Source organism: Anomaloglossus baeobatrachus, chromosome 3, assembly GCF_048569485.1.
Source record: "Anomaloglossus baeobatrachus isolate aAnoBae1 chromosome 3, aAnoBae1.hap1, whole genome shotgun sequence".
NCBI classification, from domain to species: domain Eukaryota; kingdom Metazoa; phylum Chordata; class Amphibia; order Anura; family Aromobatidae; genus Anomaloglossus; species Anomaloglossus baeobatrachus.
Window position 1 is genome coordinate 647896747 of NC_134355.1, and position 18416 is coordinate 647915162.

The following is an 18416-nucleotide window of genomic DNA, read 5'->3' on the forward strand; positions in this document are numbered from 1 at the left end:
GCGCCACTTCTGGGGCGGCTGCGGCCTGCTATTTTTAGGCTGGGGAGTGTCCAATAACAGTGGACCTCCCTAGTCTGAGAATATCAGACCCCAGCTGTCCGCTTTACCTTGGCTGGTGATCCAATATGGGGGGGGACCCCAAGTTTTTTGTTTTAAATTATTTATATAATTTAAAATAACAGCGTGGGGTACCCACTGTTTTGGATTATCAGCCAAGGTGAAGCTGCCAGCGGTGGTCTGCAGGCTGCAGCCGTCTGCTTTACCCTAGCTGGCTACAAAAAATGGGGGGACCTCACGTCGTTTTTTTTTTTATTTATTTATTTATTTTATGGCTAAACACAAGGCTAAGCACCCTTTAGTGCCACATGAAAGTCACTAAAGGGTGCCAGCTTAGAAAATGCAGGGAGGTGGAACATTATATAGGTTTTTCTCATCTATCTATCTATCTATCCCTCTATCTATCTATCTATCCATCTATCTATCCATCTATCCCTCTATCTATCCATCTATCCCTCTATCTATCTATCTATTCATCTATCTATCTATCTATCTATCTATCTATCCCTCTATCTATTCATCTATCCATCTTTCCCTCTATCCATTATCTGTCTATCGATTATCTTTATTATTTATTGCAGGGACAAACCTGCGGTAAATCCGCGGCAAAACCGCATGCGGATTTGGTGCGGATTTTTTCCGCAGGTCCGGAAATCTTTCACTGGCAGAAGTTTCTCAAGAAATTTTCTTAAGAAACTTCACATTTCTAGTGCGCACATAGCCTTAATAGTTGTCCTGTGGACAGATTCTTCCACCGGAGCTGTGGATGTCAACACCTCATCCAGAGTTACCATGGGCCTCTAGGCTTTTTCTTTAATTAGTGCCCTCCTTCTTGAGATGTCAGTTTAGGTGGACGACCATGTCTTGGTTGGTTTGCAAGTGTACCATGATCCTTACATTTTTGGATGATGGATTGAACAGTGCTCTATGGAAGGTACAAAGATTTGACTATCTTTTTCATTTTTTTTTTATTACTTAACCCTGCTTTACTTTTCTCCTCTTTGTCTCTGACCTGTCTGGTGTGTTCTTTGGCTTTCCTTATGCGGTTTGATCCCGATTGTTCTCAAACCTCTGAGGCCTTCACAGAACAGCTGTAGTTATATAGAGCATAAACTACACAAAGGTGGACTCAATTTACTAATTAGGCAACGTCTGGAGGTAATTGGTCACTCAGGATTATATTAGGGGTGTAAGACTACAGGGGACTGAATACAAATGCACATAACAATTTTCAAATTTATACATAAAAAAAAAATAAAAATTTTTTTAGAAACAATGCATTTCTTTTATGCTTCACAAACACTTGCTACGTAGTGTTGGTACAGTGGGTACGGAAAGTATTCAGACCCAATTAAATTTTTCACTCTGTTTCATTGCAGCCATTTGGTAAATACAAAGCTCATTTTTTCACATTAATGTGCACTCTGCACCCCATCCCCCATCTTGACAGAAAACAAAACAGAAATGTAGAAATTTTTCCAAATTTTTTTTAACAAGAAAAACTGAAATATCCCATGGTCATAAGTGTTCAGACCCTTTGCTCAGACACTCATATATAAGTCACATGCTGTCCATTTCCTTGTGATCCTCCTTGAGATGGTTCTGCTCCTTCATTGGAGTCCAGTTGTGTTAAATTACACTGATAGGACTTGATCCTCACAGCTCACAGTGCATGTCACACCAAATGAGAATCATGAAATCAAAGGAACTGCCCAAGGAGCTCAGACAGAATTGTGGCAAGAACAGATCTGGCCAAGGTTACAAAAGAATTTCTGCAGTACTCAAGGTTCCTAAGAGCACAGTGGCCTCTATAATCCTTAAAATGGAAGAAGTTTGGGACCTCCAGAACTCTTCCTAGACCTGGCCATCCAGCCAAACTGAGCAATCGTGGGAGAAGAGCCTTGGTGAGAGAGGTAAAGAAGAACCCCAAGATCATTGTGGCTGAGCTCCAGAGATGCAGTAGAGAGATGAGAGAAAGTTCCACAAAGTCACCTATTACTGCAACCCTCCACCAGTCGGGCCTTTATAGCAGAATGGCCCGACAGAAGCCTCTCCTCAGTGCAAGACATTTGAAAGACCGCATAGAGTTTGCAAAAAAAACACATGAAGGACCCCCAGACTATGAGAAATAAGATTCTCTGATCCGATGAGATGAAGATAGAATTATCACCGAAATGTTCTAAGCGGTATGTGTGGAGAAAACCAGGCACTGCTCATCACCTGCCCAATACAATCCCAACAGTGAAGCATGGTGGTGTCAGCATCATGCTAGGGGGGGGGGGGGGGGGGGAGTCTTTGCAGCTGCAGGGACAGAACGACTGGTTGCAATTGAAGGAAAGATGAATGCGGCAAATTACAGAGATATCCTGTAAGAAATCCTCTTCCAGAGTGTTCTGGACCTCAGACTTGGCCGAAGGTTCACCATCCAACAAGACAATGACCCTAAACCCACAGCTAAAATAACAAAGGAGCGGCTTCACAACAACTTTGAAACCATTCTTGACCAGCCCAGCCAGAGCCCTGACCTAAACCCAATTGAGCATCTCTGGAGAAACCTGAAAATGGCGTCCACCAACGTTCACCATCCAACCTGACGGAACTGGAGAGGATCTGCAAGGAAGAATGGCCGAGGATCCCCAAATCCAGGGGTGAAGAACTTGTTGCATCATTCCCAAGAAGACTCATGGCTGTAAAAGCTCAAAAGGGAGGGCGCTTCTACTCAATACTGAGCAAAGGGGCTGAATACTTATGACCATGGGATATTTCAGTTTTTCTTGTTTAATAAATTTGCAAAAATTTCTACATTTCTAAATTTTTTGTCAAAAAAAAAAAAAAAAGAAAAATGAACTTTTTTGAATTTACCAAATGGCTGCAATGAAACAAAGAATGAAAAATTTAAAAGGGGTCTGAAAACTTTCCATACCCACTGTATATCACATAAAATCCCGATAAAATCCATTTAAGTTTGTGGGCGCCACGTGTAACAATGTGGGAAAAGTTCATGGGTTATGAATACTTTTTTTCAATGTATGTAACTCATAAAAAAGAGAATCGTCTGCTCATTGTTGTGAGCTGTTCATTATCAGTCGGATGCTGACAGATTGCACAGACTTGTAACTAGTCCAGAAGGTCCCAGGAGTTCAAAAGATCTGGACGTCGCCAGGAACTAGTTCTATTTTTGATAAAAGTATTTTTTAATTTTTTTTTCTTTACAAAGAAGGGAATTTTGTTTACTTACCGTAAATTCCTTTTCTTCTAGCTCTAATTGGGAGACCCAGACAATTGGGTTGTATAGGCTATGCCTCCGGAGGCCGCACAAAGTACTACACTTAAAAGTGTTAAGCCCCTCCCCTTCTGCCTATACACCCCCCGTGTAAGAATTATAAACTGGTTTAAAGTAACTTCAATCCGAAGGAATATCGGAGAACTGAAACCATTCAACATGAACAACATGTGTACACAAAAAAACAGGGGCGGGTGCTGGGTCTCCCAATTAGAGCTAGAAGAAAAGGAATTTACGGTAAGTAAACAAAATTCCCTTCTTCTTTGTCGCTCTATTGGGAGACCCAGACAATTGGGACGTCCAAAAGCAGTCCCTGGGTGGGTAAAATAATACCTCGTAAGAGAGCCGTAAAACGGCCTCTTCCTACAGGTGGGCATCCGCCGCCTGAAGGACTCGTCTACCTAGGCTGGCATCCGCCGAAGCATAGGTATGCACTTGATAGTGCTTCGTGAAAGTGTGCAGACTCGACCAGGTAGCCGCCTGACACACCTTCTGAGCCGTAGCCTGGTGCCTCAAAGCCCAGGACGCGCCCACGGCTCTGGTAGAATGGGCCTTCAGCCCTGAGGGAACCGGAAGCCCAGCCGAACGGTAAGCTTCGATAATTGGCTCCTTGATCCACCGAGCCAGGGTTGATTTGGAAGCCTGTGACCCTTTACGCTGGCCAGCGACAAGGACAAAGAGTGCATCCGAACGGCGCAGGGGCGCCGTACGAGAAATGTAGATTCTGAGTGCTCTCACCAGATCTAACAAGTGCAAATCCTTTTCACATTGGTGAACTGGATGAGGACAAAAAGAAGGTAAGGAGATATCCTGATTGAGATGAAAGGGGGATACCACCTTAGGGAGAAATTCCGGAACCGGACGTAGACCCACCTTGTCCTGGTGGAACACCAGGAAAGGGGTTTTGCATGAAAGCGCTGCTAGCTCAGACACTCTCCGAAGTGAAGTGACTGCTACTAGAAAAACCACCTTCTGCGAAAGGCGTGAGAGAGGAATATCCCTCATTGGCTCGAATGGTGGTTTCTGAAGAACCATCAGCACCCTGTTCAGATCCCAGGGCTCTAACGGCCGCTTGTAAGGAGGGACGATGTGACAAACCCCCTGCAGGAACGTGCGTACCTGTGGAAGTCTGGCTAAGCGCTTCTGGAAAAACACAGAGAGTGCTGAGACTTGTCCCTTAAGAGAGCCGAGCGACAAACCCTTTTCCAGTCCAGATTGAAGGAAGGACAGAAAAGTGGGCAAGGCAAAAGGCCAGGGAGAAATACCCTGAGCAGAACACCACGACAGGAAAATTTTCCACGTCCTGTGGTAGATTTTAGCGGACGTTGGTTTCCTAGCTTGTCTCATAGTGGCAATGACGTCTTGAGATAACCCTGAAGACGCTAGGATCCAGGACTCAATGGCCACACAGTCCGGTTGAGGGCCGCAGAATTCAGATGGAAAAACGGCCCTTGAGACAGCAAGTCTGGTCGGTCTGGTAGTGCCCACGGTTGGCCGACCGTGAGATGCCACAGATCCGGGTACCACGACCGCCTCGGCCAGTCTGGAGCGACGAGGATGACGCGGCGGCAGTCGGCCCTGATCTTGCGTAACACTCTGGGCAACAGTGCCAGCGGAGGAAACACATAAGGGAGCTGAAACTGCGACCAATCCTGAACTAAGGCGTCTGCCGCCAGAGCTCTGGGATCTTGAGACCGTGCCATGAACGCCGGTACCTTGTTGTTGTGCCGGGACGCCATGAGGTCGACGTCCGGCACCCCCCAGCGGCAACAGATCTCCTGGAACACGTCCGGGTGAAGGGACCATTCCCCTGCGTCCATGCCCTGGCGACTGAGATAATCTGCTTCCCAGTTTTCCACGCCTGGGATGTGAACTGCGGATATGGTGGAGGCCGTGGCTTCCACCCACATCAAAATCCGCCGGACTTCCTGGAAGGCTTGCCGGCTGCGTGTGCCGCCTTGGTGGTTGATGTATGCCACCGCTGTGGAGTTGTCCGACTGAATTCGGATCTGCTTGCCTTCCAGCCACTGCTGGAACGCTTTCAGGGCAAGATACACTGCCCGTATTTCCAGAACATTGATCTGAAGCGAGGACTCTTGCTGGGTCCACGTACCCTGAGCCCTGTGGTGGAGAAAAACCGCTCCCCACCCTGACAGACTCGCGTCCGTCGTGACTACTTCCCAGGATGGGGGTAGGAAGGATTTCCCCTTCGATAATGAAGTGGGAAGAAGCCACCACCGAAGGGAAGCTTTGGTCGCCTGAGAGAGGGAGACGGTCCTGTCGAGGGACGTCGGCTTCCTGTCCCATTTGCGTAAGATGTCCCATTGAAGGGGACGCAGGTGAAACTGCGCGAAAGGGACTGCCTCCATTGCTGCCACCATCTTCCCCAGGAAGTGCATGAGGCGCCTCAAGGGGTGTGACTGGCCTTGAAGGAGAGATTGCACCCCTTCCTGTAGTGACTGCTGCTTGATCAGCGGAAGCTTCACTATCGCTGAGAGGGTATGAAACTCCATGCCAAGATATGTCAGCGATTGGGCCGGTGTCAGATTTGACTTTGGAAAATTGATGATCCACCCGAAACCCTGGAGAGTCTCCAGGGTAGCGTCGAGGCTGCGTTGACATGCCTCGAGAGGGTGCCTTGATCAGCAGATCGTCCAAATACGGAATCACCGAGTGACCCTGCGAGTGTAGGAGCGCTACTACAGTAGCCATCACCTTGGTAAAAACCCGTGGGGCTGTTGACAGGCCGAACGGCAGTGCCACAAATTGCAGGTGTTCGTTTCCTATGGCGAAGCGCAAGAAGCGCTGGTGCTCTGGAGCAATCGGTACGTGGAGATAAGCATCTTTGATATCGATCGATGCAAGGAAATCTCCTTGGGACATTGAGGCGATGACGGAGCGGAGGGATTCCATCCTGAACCGTCGGGTTTTTACGTGTTTGTTGAGCAGTTTCAGGTCCAAGACCGGGCGGAAAGACCCGTCCTTCTTTGGGACCACAAACAAATTGGAGTAAAAACCGTGGCTCTGTTGCTGAAGAGGAACAGGGACCACCACTCCTTCCGCCTTCAGAGTGCCCAGCGCCTGCAGAAGAGCCTCGGCTCGCTCGGGAGGCGGGGATGACCTGAAGAATCGAGTCGGGGGACGAGAGGTGAACTCTATCTTGTAACCGTGAGACAGAATGTCTCTCACCCAGCGGTCTTTTATTTGTGGCAGCCAGGTGTCGCAAAAGCGGGAGAGCCTGCCACCGACCGAGGATGCTACTAGAGGAGGTCGAAAGTCATGAAGAAGCCGCTTTGTTAGCGGCGCCTCCGGTGGTCTTTTTAGGACGTGACTTAGACCGCCATGCATCAGAGTTCCTTTGTTCCTTCTGAGACCCTTTGGACGAGGAGAATTGGGACCTGCCCGCGCTCCGAAAGGACCGAAACCTCGACTGCCCTCTCCTCTGTTGGGGTATGTTCTGTTTGGGCTGGGGTAAGGATGTATCCTTTCCCTTGGATTGTTTGATGATTTCATCCAGACGCTCGCCAAACAGCCTGTCGCCAGAAATTGGCAAACTGGTTAAGCGCTTTTTGGAAGCAGAATCTGCCTTCCATTCCCGTAGCCACAAGGCCCTGCGGAGTACCACCGAATTGGCGGCCGCAACCGCCGTACGGCTCGCAGAATCCAGGACAGCATTAATAGCGTAAGACGCAATTGCCGAGGTCTGGGTGGTAATGGATGCCACTTGTGGCGTGGCCGCTTCAATTTGCGCCTGACCTGCTGAGATAGCTTGTAGCGCCCATACGGCTGCGAATGCTGGGGCAAAAGAAGCTCCGATAGCTTCATAGATGGATTTCAACCAGAGCTCCATCTGCCTGTCAGTGGCATCTTTGAGCGAGGCCCCATCTTCCACTGCAAGTATGGATCTAGCCGCCAGTCTGGAGATTGGAGGATCCACTTTGGGACACTGAGTCCAACCTTTAACCACGTCAGGGGGAAAAGGATAACGTGTATCCTTAAGGCGCTTAGAAAAACGCTTATCTGGACAAGCATGGTGATTCTGGACTGCCTCTCTGAAATCAGAGTGGTCTAGAAACATACTCGGTGTACGCTTGGGGAACCTGAAACGGAATTTCTCCTGCTGAGACACTGACTCCTCCGCCGGAGGAGCTGAGGGAGAGATATCCAGCATTTGATTGATGGACGCAATAAGATCGTTCACTATGGCGTCCCCGTCTGGAGTATTAAGATTGAGAGCGCCCTCAGGATCAGAATCCTGATCATCTGTCTCCGCATCATCAACCAGAGATTCCCCCCGCTGAGACCCTAAACCATATGATGTCGAGGGAAATTCTAAGCGAGCCCGCTTATGCGGTCTGGGGCTGGGGTCTAAGTCATAACCCTCAGCCTGGGATGTATGAGATACCCCGGGAGGACAATGTTGTACCGACTGAGGGGGGTCAGGGAACAATGATTCAACAGAGTCCCTTTGCTGAGATACCGGCCTGGACTGCAAGGCTTCTAGTATCTTAGCCATAGTCTCAGAGAGTTTTGCAAACTCAGTCCCCGTCACCTGGACAGTGTCAACAGGTGGCTCCCCCTGGGCCCCTCTTAGCAGAGGCTCCGGCTGAAGAAGTGTCACCGGGGCCGAACATTGCACGCAATGAGGGTCAGTGGAACCTGCCGGTAGCGGGGTCGTACATGCGGCGCAGGCAGCATAATAAGCCTGTGTTTTGGCACCCCTGCCTTTTGTGGGCGCCATGCTATTGTTTTCCCTGAGTAACACAATAGGGTATATAGTCAGAATGAACTGTGCTCATACAGTGTAGAGTATATACTATAACAAATAATGTAGCAATACACTACAGCACCATGGGGCTAGCACCAACAGGTGCTGCTTACCAGCCGCCTAAAGCGGTTGTGAGGCCACCAGAGACCGTGTCTGGGTCTCCCAGGGTTTGTCCCTCTCTGCAGCGTCGGAGGAGCTGACAGGAATGGCTGCGGCGTCCTGATGAGAGGAGGGAGCCGTGGGCGTGGCCGAGAAAGTGCGGGAACTGGTGCTCACACTGTGCACAGTGAGGGGGGTGGAGTATGCAAATCATACTCCAGCCCTCAGTGCTGCTCGTTCCGTGCAGCGTCCCGCCCTTCCCCTGCCTGTCAGGGCTGGGGGCGGGAGAAGAGGAGACTAGGCCGCAAGAAAGCCTGGGGACTCGGGTATAAGCCTGCCGCCGTAAAAGCGCGGCCGGCGCCGAAGTCCCCGGCGAACTACAAGTCCCAGCCGCGCCGCAGTTTCCCAAGGCAGCGGCGGTTAGCGCGGTAGCCCCTACATATAAACACACTCAGCGACGCTGAGTGTGTAATGGCACATATTAACCCGGTCAGCGCCGCTGTCCCCGGTGCACTAGCACACCCAGCAAAGCTGAGGTGTTGCCGTGCGCGGTCCCCACAGGGATACAGAGTACCTTCACGTAGCAGGGCCATGTCCCTGAACGATACCCGGCTCCTATCCAGCAGTCTCCACAGGAGTTGTGGATGAAGCACGGTCTCAGTGCCTGGAGACCGATAAGATCCCACTTCCACCAGAGCCCTGAGGGGGATGGGGAAGGAAAGCAGCATGTGGGCTCCAGCCTCCGTACCCGCAATGGATACCTCAACCTTAACAACACCGCCGACAAGAGTGGGGTGAGAAGGGAGCATGCTGGGGGCCCTATATGGGCCCACTTTTCTTCCATCCGACATGGTCAGCAGCTGCTGCTGACCAATCTGTGGAGCTGTGCTGTGCGTGTCTGACCTCCTTCGCACAAAGCAAAAAACTGAGGAGCCCGTGGGAGCACGGGGGGTGTATAGGCAGAAGGGGAGGGGCTTAACACTTTTAAGTGTAGTACTTTGTGCGGCCTCCGGAGGCATAGCCTATACAACCCAATTGTCTGGGTCTCCCAATAGAGCGACAAAGAAAAAGGTTTTGCAATTACTTTTTTGATAGTTTTGCCCCATTTGCCTTCAATAGATGCGGTGTTCCTATAGGAAAGAAGGTGGCTCGGCAGTTTACACCGTTGATTGCTATTAACACCAAGGACATCTGCCAGGGAGTTTATATATTCACTGGTTTCCTCCCACACTCCACAGACGTGCGGAGGTCTTCACCAGACTGACCAGTACAGGTTAGGCTACTCTCACACATCCGTTTTTTTCCGTCAGGCACGATCCGGCGAAAAAACTGATGTGATGGATCCGGCGAAAAAATGCATCAGCTTTTCCCATGCGTTCCTTCCATTTTTTGGCGGATCCGTTGTGATACTGAGCATGCTCAGTTCAAAAAAAACGATCCATCGTTGTATTCTGTCATATGCCGGATGACGACGGATCGGATGCCCATAGGCTTCCATTAATACAACATGCCGGACGAAATGCGTTTTTTTGCCGGAGACAAAAAAACATTCCATGCTGTGTCCCTTCCGGCAGCTGGATGAATACATTTCGCCGGATCTGGCGGACGCCGCATGCAATGCAAGGCCATCCGGCACAATCAAGCGCTAATACAAGTCAATGGGGAATAAAACGGATCTGGCGCCAGATCCGTTTTAGCCGCATTTCGCCGGATTGTGCCTGACGAGAAAAAAACAGATGTGTGAAAGCAGCTTTACTGGAGCACCAGTCTGGATAACATAACATATCTGAAAATTGATTTTTATTTTTTTTTTTGTTTGCTTTTAAAATGATTTGTTTCAAAAATGTAAAATTAGCCAATTATTACCAAATGAAAAGTTGTCAAGTTGGGCGATTAAATGGATTCTCTCAATGATTAAAATTGTAAAGCGATTGTTTAAAAAAATATATATAAAAATAATAATAATAATAATAATAATAATAATAATAATAATAATAATAATAATATACAAATTTTCAAATTACTGTATTTTTCCGATTATAAAGTATGCACTTTTCCTCACAAAAATTTGGGAGGAAAAGGAGGGGTGCGTCTTCTAATCCGAGTGTAGCTTACCAGGAGGTGGTGGAGAGGGGTCACAGGAGGCAGCGGCGATAGGGCTGCGGGTTTTGTCCTGCAGTACTTGCAGCGGCCATCCTGAAACTGGCGGCGGTGCAGGGTTCAAATAATGGCGCCCAGAGTTGGCGTTGTGTGCAGATGGAGCTCTAAGCTCAAGATCTTATCTGCGCATGCACCGCCTCCGGCCCATTGATCTTGCAGCAGTTGACTTAAGGAAAATGGTGCCCGGAGGTGGCGCGCACGCAGATGAGATCTCGGCTTGTCATTGAGCCAATGGCTCAAACTGCGCATGTACCAACTATGGACGCCATTTCTTTAAAGTCTGAGTTTCTGGAAGTTGCCTACTCACAGCATCTGTGACACCCGCCTCACCACCCTGCTCCACCACCGACCCTGCTTCCTGTGACCCCCACTCCACCACCACCCCTGCCTTCTGTTGTGAAGGTGACCCCACTCTACCACCACCCCTGCCTTCTGTGACCCCTCTCCACCACCACCCCTGCCTTCTGTGACCCCTCTCCACCACCACCACCACCACCCCTGCCTTCTGTGACCCCTCTCCACCACCACCACCACCCACCCCTGCCTTCTGTGCCCCATGTCCACCACCACCACCACCCACCCCTGCCTTCTGTGACCCCTGTCCACCACCACCACCACCCACCCCTGCCTTCTGTGACCCCTGTCCACCACCACCACCACCACCAACCCCTGCCTTCTGTGACCCCTCTCCACCACCACCCACCCCTGCCTTCTGTGACCCCTCTCCACCACCACCCACCCCTGCCTTCTGTGACCCCTCTCCACCACCACCACCACCCCTGCCTTCTGTGACCCCTGTCCACCACCACCACCACCCACCCCTGCCTTCTGTGACCCCTCTCCACCACCACCACCACCACCCCTGCCTTCTGTGACCCCTCTCCACCACCACCACCCACCCCTGCCTTCTGTGACCCCTGTCCACCACCACCAACCCCTGCCTTCTGTGACCCCTCTCCACCACCACCCACCCCTGCCTTCTGTGACCCCTCCCCACCACCACCCACCCCTGCCTTCTGTGACCCCTCCCCACCACCACCACCACCCACCCCTGCCTTCTGTGACCCCTCCCCACCACCACCACCACCACCACCACCCACCCCTGCCTTCTGTGACCCCTCCCCACCACCACCACCCACCCCTGCCTTCTGACCCCTCCCCACCACCACCACCACCACCACCACCACCACCACCACCCACCCCTGCCTTCTGTGACCCCTCTCCACCACCACCACCACCCACCCCTGCCTTCTGTGACCCCTCTCCACCACCACCCACCACTGCCTTCTGTGACCCCTCTCCACCACCACCCACCACTGCCTTCTGTGACCCCTCTCCACCACCACCCATCCCTGCCTTCTGTGACCTCACTCCACCACCACCACCACCACCACCCACCCCTGCCTTCTGTGACCTCTCTCCACCACCACCACCCACCCCTGCCTTCTGTGACCCCTCTCCACCACCACCCACCCCTGCCTTCTGTGACCCCTCTCCACCACCGCCCACCCCTGCCTTCTGTGACCCCTCTCCACCACCACCACCCACCCCTGCCTTCTGTGACCCCTATCCACCACCACCCACCCCTGCCTTCTGTGACCCCTCTCCACCACCACCCACCCCTGCCTTCTGTGACCCCCTCTCCACCACCACCAACCCCTGCCTTCTGTGACCCCTTCTCCACCACCACCCACCCCTGCCTTCTGTGACCCCTCTCCACCACCCCTGCCTCCTGTGACCCTGCTCCACCACCACCCCTGCCTCCTATGACCCTGCTCCACCACCGCTGCTGAGTCCTGACATCACCGGACTGTAAGACGGACCCCTTTATTTTCCTCTAAATTTCGGGTGGGTCTTATAAAACCGAAAAATACTGTACTTCCTATTAAAAACTTTAATCTCAAGAGCAGAAAGAAGGGAATTTTGTTACTTACCGTAAATTCCTTTTCTTCTAGCTCTTATTGGGAGACCCAGACGATTGGGTGTATAGCACTGCCCTCCGGAGGCCACACAAAGCAATTACACTAAAAAGTGTAAGGCCCCTCCCCTTCTGGCTATACACCCCCAGTGGGATCACTGGCTCACCAGTTTTAGTGCAAAAGCAAGAAGGAGGAAAGCCAATAACTGGTTTAAACAAATTCACTCCGAGTAACATCGGAGAACTGAAAACCGTTCAACATGAACAACATGTGTACCCGCAAACAAACCAAAAATCCCGAAGGACAACAGGGCGGGTGCTGGGTCTCCCAATAAGAGCTAGAAGAAAAGGAATTTACGGTAAGTAACAAAATTCCCTTCTTCTTCGGCGCTCTATTGGGAGACCCAGACGATTGGGACGTCCAAAAGCTGTCCCTGGGTGGGTAAAGAAATACCTCATGTTAGAGCTGCAAGACAGCCCTCCCCTACGGGGAGGCAACTGCCGCCTGCAGGACTCTTCTACCTAGGCTGGCGTCCGCCGAAGCATAGGTATGCACCTGATAATGTTTGGTGAAAGTGTGCAGACTCGACCAGGTAGCTGCCTGGCACACCTGTTGAGCCGTAGCCTGGTGTCGTAATGCCCAGGATGCACCCACGGCTCTGGTAGAATGGGCCTTCAGCCCTGATGGAACCGGAAGCCCAGCAGAACGGTAGGCTTCAAGAATTGGTTCTTTGATCCATCGAGCCAGGGTGGCCTTAGAAGCCTGCGACCCTTTGCGCTTACCAGCGACAAGGACAAAGAGTGCATCCGAACGGCGCAAGGGCGCCGTGCGGGAAATGTAGATTCTGAGTGCTCTCACCAGATCTAACAAATGTAAATCCTTCTCATACCGATGAACTGCATGAGGACAAAACGAAGGCAAAGAGATATCCTGATTAAGATGAAAAGAGGATACCACCTTCGGGAGAAACTCCTGAATGGGGCGCAGCACTACCTTGTCCTGGTGGAAGACCAGGAAGGGAGCCTTGGATGATAGTGCTGCCAGCTCAGACACTCTCCGAAGAGATGTGATCGCTACCAGAAAAGCCACTTTCTGTGATAGTCTAGAAAGTGAAACCTCTCTCAGAGGCTCGAAGGGCGGCTTCTGGAGGGCAACTAGTACCCTGTTCAGATCCCATGGATCTAACGGCCGCTTGTACGGGGGTACGATATGGCAAACCCCCTGTAGGAACGTGCGCACCTTAGGAAGGCGTGCCAAACGCCTCTGAAAAAAGACGGATAGCGCCGAGACCTGACCTTTAAGGGAGCCGAGCGACAAACCTTTTTCTAACCCAGATTGCAGGAAAGAAAGAAAGGTAGGCAATGCAAATGGCCAGGGAGACACTGCCTGAGCAGAGCACCAGGATAAGAATATCCTCCACGTTCTGTGGTAGATCTTAGCGGACGTGGGCTTCCTAGCCTGTCTCATGGTGGCAACGACCCCTTGGGACAATCCTGAAGACGCTAGGATCCAGGACTCAATGGCCACACAGTCAGGTTCAGGGCCGCAGAATTCCGATGGAAAAACGGCCCTTGGGACAGTAAGTCTGGACGGTCTGGTAGTGCCCACGGTTGGCCGACCGTGAGCTGCCACAGATCCGGGTACCACGCCCTCCTCGGCCAGTCTGGGGCGACAAGTATGACGCGGCTGCAATCGGATCTGATCTTGCGTAGCACTCTGGGCAAGAGTGCCAGAGGTGGAAACACATAAGGGAGCCGGAACTGCGACCAATCTTGCACTAGGGCGTCTGCCGCCAGCGCTCTTTGATCGCGAGACCGTGCCATGAAGGTTGGGACCTTGTTGTTGTGCCGTGACGCCATTAGGTCGACGTCCGGCACCCCCCAGCGGTGACAGATTTCCTGAAACACGTCTGGGTGAAGGGACCATTCCCCTGCGTCCATGCCCTGGCGACTGAGGAAGTCTGCTTCCCAGTTTTCTACGCCGGGGATGTGAACTGCGGATATGGTGGAGGCTGTGGCTTCCACCCACATCAGAATCCGCCGGACTTCCTGGAAGGCTTGCCGACTGCGTGTCCCCCCTTGGTGGTTGATGTATGCCACCGCTGTGGAGTTGTCCGACTGAATTCGGATCTGCTTTCCCTCCAGCCACTGCTGGAAGGCTAGTAGGGCAAGATACACTGCTCTGATTTCCAGAACATTGATCTGAAGGGTGGACTCCTGCTGGGTCCACATACCCTGAGCCCTGTGGTGGAGAAAAACTGCTCCCCACCCTGACAGACTCGCGTCTGTCGTGACCACCGCCCAGGATGGGGGTAGGAAGGATCTCCCCTGTGATAAAGAGGTGGGAAGAAGCCACCACTGCAGAGAGTCCTTGGCCGTCTGGGAAAGGGAGACTTTCCTGTCCAGGGATGTTGACTTCCCGTCCCATTGGCGGAGAATGTCCCATTGAAGTGGGCGCAGATGAAACTGCGCAAACGGAACCGCTTCCATTGCCGCCACCATCTTCCCGAGGAAGTGCATGAGGCGTCTTAAGGAGTGCGACTGACTTTGAAGGAGAGCCTGCACCCCAGTCTGTAGTGACCTCTGCTTGTCCAGCGGAAGCTTCACTATCGCTGAGAGAGTATGAAACTCCATGCCAAGATACGTTAGTGATTGGGTCGGTGACAGATTTGACTTTGAGAAGTTGATGATCCACCCGAACGTCTGGAGAGTCTCCAGTGCAACAGTCAAGCTGAGTTGGCATGCCTCTTGAGAGGGTGCCTTGACCAGTAGATCGTCCAAGTAAGGGATCACAGAGTGTCCCTGAGAGTGCAAGACTGCTACCACTGCCGCCATGATCTTGGTGAACACCCGTGGGGCTGTCGCTAGACCAAATGGCAGAGCTACGAACTGAAGATGGTCGTCTCCTATCACGAAGCGTTGGTGCTCTGTAGCAATCGGCACGTGGAGATAAGCATCCTTGATGTCTATTGATGCTAGGAAATCTCCTTGAGACATTGAGGCAATGACTGAGCGGAGGGATTCCATCCGGAACCGCCTGGCGTTCACATGCTTGTTGAGCAGTTTTAGGTCCAGAACAGGACGGAATGAGCCGTCCTTTTTTGGCACCACAAAGAGATTGGAGTAAAAACCTTGACCTCGTTCCTGAAGAGGAACAGGGACCACCACTCCTTCTGCTCTTAGAGAATTCACCGCCTGCAGAAGGGCATCTGCTCGGTCGGGATGTGGGGAAGTTCTGAAGAACCGAGGCGGAGGACGAGAACTGAACTCTATCCTGTACCCATGAGACAAAATGTCTGATACCCACCGGTCTTTGACCTGTGGCAGCCAAATGTCGCAAAAGCGGGAGAGCCTGCCACCGACCGAGGATGCGGAGGGAGGCGGCCGAAAGTCATGAGGCAGCCGCCTTGGAAGCGGTACCTCCGGTTGCTTTCTTGGGGCGTGAGTGAGCCCGCCAGGAATCAGAGCTCCTTTGCTCTTTCTGAGTCCCTTTGGACGAGGAGAATTGGGGCTTGCCCGAGCCTCGAAAGGACCGAAACTTTGACTGCCACTTCCTCTGTGGAGGTTTGCTTGATCTGGGCTGGGGTAAGGAGGAGTCCTTACCTTTGGACTGTTTGATGATTTCCGCCAATTGCTCACCAAACAGTCTGTCTCCAGATAATGGCAAGCTGGTTAAACATTTTTTAGAAGCAGAATCTGCTTTCCATTCCTTTAACCACAAGGCTCTGCGCAAAACTACAGAGTTGGCAGATGCCATTGAGGTACGGCTCGTAGAGTCCAGTACCGCATTGATAGCGTAGGTCGCAAACGCAGACATTTGCGTAGTTAGGGACGCCACTTGCGGCACTGCTGGACGTATGAGAGAGTCCACCTGTGCCAGACCAGCTGAAATAGCTTGGAGCGCCCACACGGCCGCGAATGCTGGAGCAAACGACGCGCCGATAGCTTCATAGACAGATTTCAACCAAAGGTCCATCTGTCTGTCATTGGCATCCTTAAGTGAAGCCCCATCCTCCACTGCAACTATGGATCTAGCTGCAAGCCTGGATATTGGAGGGTCCACTTTTGGACACTGGGTCCAGCGTTTGACCACGTCAGGGGGAAAAGGATACCGTGTATCCTTAAGGCGTTTAGAAAAACGCTTGTCCGGATAAGTATTATGTTTCTGGATGGATTCTCTGAAGTCAGAGTGGTCCAGAAAAGTACTCAATTTACGCTTGGGATACAGGAAATGGAATTTCTCCTGCTGTGCAGCTGCCTCCTCTGCAGAAGGGGCTGGGGGAGAAATATCCAACAGCCTATTGATGGCCGCTATAAGGTCATTTACCATGGCGTCACCATCTGGCGTATCCAAATTGAGTGCGGCGTCAGGACAAGACTCCTGATCACCCACCTCTGAACCCTCATATAGGGACCCTTCTCGCTGAGACCCTGAACCACGTGATGACGTGGAGGGTCTCTCCCAGCGAGCTCGCTTAGGCGGACTGGGACTTTCATCGGAGTCAGAGCCCTCAGCCTGTGATGCCTGGGACCCCCTTGAAGTACGGATTAGTTCCAACTGAGGGGGACCGGGGAACATAGACACAGCAGTGTCTATGGTCTGAGCAACTGGCCTGGACTGCAAGGTTTCCAGGATTTTTGTCATAGTCACAGACATTTTATCAGCAAAGACTGCAAATTCTGTCCCCGTCACCGGGGCAGGGTTCACAGGCGTCTCTGCCTGGGCTACCACCACAGTAGGCTCTGGCTGACGAAGTGCCACTGGGACTGAACATTGCACACAATGAGAGTCGTTGGAGCCTGCTGGTAGATTAGCCCCACATGCTGTACAAGTAGTGTATACAGCCCGTGCCTTGGCACCCTTGCGTTTTGCGGATGACATGCTGTTGTCTCCTCAAAGCAATATAGGGTGTACAGCCAAGAGGCGACCTTACAGTGCAGTATTAAATATATCTAGACACAGCAGTGTCTATGTACAGCGAAAAATATAACACTGTGGCACTAGGGGGGCTGCACGTATGTGCTGCTTACCGCCCGCTGAGCGCGGGTGTGTGGTCGCCAGAAACCCCTAGCCTGGGTCCCCCAGAGCCTGCGTCCGTTCTCCAGCCAGACTGCATGTGTATAATGGCTGCCGGCGTCCTGGGGAGCTGCAAGTCTGGGGGCGGGCCTAGGGCGTGCACAGAGAAAAAGCGCGAAGCCTGTGTCCTACTGTGCTCAGTGAGAGGGCTGGAGCATGTAAATCGTGCCCCAGCCCTCGGCGCTGCCGATTGAATAACGTCTCTCCCCTACCCTGATTGACAGGGTGGGGGGCGTTAACGAAGCGGAGCTAGGCCGCAGAAAGCCGGGGACTAAAGTTAGAAGCGCCGCCGCCGTAAAAGCGCGGTCGGCGCGACCCCGGCGCACTACAAGTCGCAGCTGCGCCGTCGCTCCAGGGGCGGTCGGCGCGGCGATCCACACACATAAAGTCCCCCAGTAATCTGCGGGGACTATAAGCCCAGCGCACAGCGCTACAGTCCCCGGCGCACTAGCACACCCAGCAAGCCTGGGGTGCGCGAGGCCTGCCATACGGGGACACAGAGTACCTGAAAGTTGCAGGGCCTTGTCCCTGAACGGCACTCCCGCTCCACATCCAGCAGGTTCTATGGGTCTGTGGATGGAGCCCGGCCTCAGGGCTTGGTGGCCGGTAAGATCCCACTTCCTCAGAGCCCCTCAGGGGGATGGGGAAGGAAAACAGCATGTGGGCTCCAGCCTCCGTACCCGCAATGGGTACCTCAACCTTACAAACCACAAGTGGGGTAAGAAGGGAGCATGCTGGGGGCCCCACATGGGCCCTCTTTTCTTCCATCCGATATAGTCAGCAGCTACTGCTGACTAAACAGTGGAGCTATGCGTGGATGTCTGACCTCCTTCGCACAAAGCAGAAAACTGGTGAGCCAGTGATCCCACTGGGGGTGTATAGCCAGAAGGGGAGGGGCCTTACACTTTTTAGTGTAATTGCTTTGTGTGGCCTCCGGAGGGAGTGCTATACACCCAATCGTCTGGGTCTCCCAATAGAGCGCCGAAGAAGATTTTTTTTTTAATATCGCTTGTTGCCTAGGTTACCGGCCACTGCTGCAGCCTCTAGGAGGTGG

The 18416-nt window shown here is 52.2% G+C and overlaps 1 protein-coding gene across 2 annotated transcripts in view; it reads right to left on the reverse strand.

The window, feature by feature from the left end:
* Positions 1–18416, reverse strand: part of ATAD2B (ATPase family AAA domain containing 2B) — a 346160-nt gene that overhangs the window by 267436 nt on the left and 60308 nt on the right. The window lies entirely within an intron of this gene.